Below are 1,980 nucleotides of genomic sequence, written 5' to 3' on the forward strand. Positions count from 1 at the left end.
GTGCAATTTCATTTCATCTAGTACCAATGTGTCAAGTAGCCTTGTGCTTGAAACATGTATGGGGTACCTGTAAAAAAAAGTACTCAAATTTTGTGCGAAACTAGGGTAGTCATAGACGCTACCCGTTATCTCAGAAACGAGCAGCTTGATCCCCATTTTTTTCTGATTCACTTTAAGTGTAAGGGGTGGTAGTATTTATATCCGTGGCGTTTATGTCGGTTGATACGTTGCAGGTAGGAGTTTTAGCCGTATATGTTACTATTGTCGTCTATGGGATTTGATTTGGTAGTGTACACCCTAAAGCTCACGACCATATAGGTTACTCCCCCCCCCCACCACACACAAAAGCACATACACACACTCACGCCAACACACATGCAAACAAAAAGAAAAGGAAAAAAGCTAAGACTTCCAAACGTTCCAGCATGCTTGTTAATACTATCACTAACCCTATTCCTAACTTAAGCCTGAATTAACTGAATGCTGGAACGATCGGATGTCTTGCCAAAACGTTTATTTTGGCCATTCGTCTCTGACTGTGTGCAGTTTAACGACGGATTCTTAACAACAATATATACATCGAAGACTGATTAAATCAGTCATTAAATTCCATTACATTAGAGGGAAAGTGATTCTTAAACTCTTACCTTCGTAGAATTTATATATTGGCAAAACTTCACTTTCAATACCACGTGACGGTTTCGCAGGAAAACACTGATTTTACGTCAATCGTAAGCTTCGCATAGTTGTCATCGCTGTTAACACATGTCAGCAGAAGTATATGTTTACTATGATTATAATTCAGTTGGAGGAGACAATTATTCTAACTAATTTTAATGCTAACTATACAAAAACGTTACACATCGAAAAAAAATATGTTGTCTAACCTAATGGCGTCCAAACAAAGTTTGGCGCGTGGTTTTTGAACCGTGAAACATGATTGGTCCAGCGCGGTTGTCAATCACGCCGTAAGGAGGGGTCAATTCATGAACACAGCCCTGTCCACAGGACAATAACATGTTAACTATCCTATGTATGACGAGTTCAAAACCTACAAGTAATTAATGAACACAGGACAATAACATGTTAACTATCCTATGTATTGCCAGTTCAAAACCTACAAGTATTTAATGAACACAGGACAATAACATATTAACTATCCTATGTATTACCAGTTCAAAACCTACAAGTATTTAATGAACACAGGACAATAACATGTTAACTATCCTATGTATTACCAGTTCAAAACCTACAAGTAATTCATGAACACAGCCCTGTCCACAGGACAATAACATGTTAACTATCCTATGTATGACTAGTTCAAAACCTACAAGTATTTAATGAACACAGGACAATAACATGTTAACTATCCTATGTATTACCAGTTCAAAACCTACAAGTAATTCATGAACACTGCCCTGTCCACAGGACAATAACATGTTAACTATCCTATGTATTACCAGTTCAAAACCTACAAGAATTAATGAACACAAACCTATCCACAGGACAATAACATGTTAACTATCCTATGTATTACCAGTTCAAAACCTACAAGAATTCATGAACACAAACCTATCCACAGGACAATAACATGTTAACTATCCTATGTATTACCATTCAAAACCTACAAGTAATTCATGAACACAGCCCTGTCCACAGGACAATAACATGTTAACTATCCTATGTATTACCAGTTCAAAACCTACAAGTAATTCATGAACACAGCCCTGTCCACAGGACAATAACATGTTAACTATCCTATGTATTACCAGTTCAAAACCTACAAGTAATTCATGAACACAGCCCTTTCCACAGGACAATAACATGTTAACTATCCTATGTATTACCAGTTCAAAACCTACAAGTAATTAATGAACACAGCCCTGTTCACATGACAATATCATGTTAACTATCCTATGTATTACCAGTTAAGGCGATCAAAACGTTCCTTCCAGTTGTCTGCCCTTGTCAATCTGCCAC

The sequence above is a fragment of the Gigantopelta aegis genome, chromosome 9 (assembly GCF_016097555.1).
Source record: "Gigantopelta aegis isolate Gae_Host chromosome 9, Gae_host_genome, whole genome shotgun sequence".
NCBI lineage: Eukaryota > Metazoa > Mollusca > Gastropoda > Neomphalida > Peltospiridae > Gigantopelta > Gigantopelta aegis.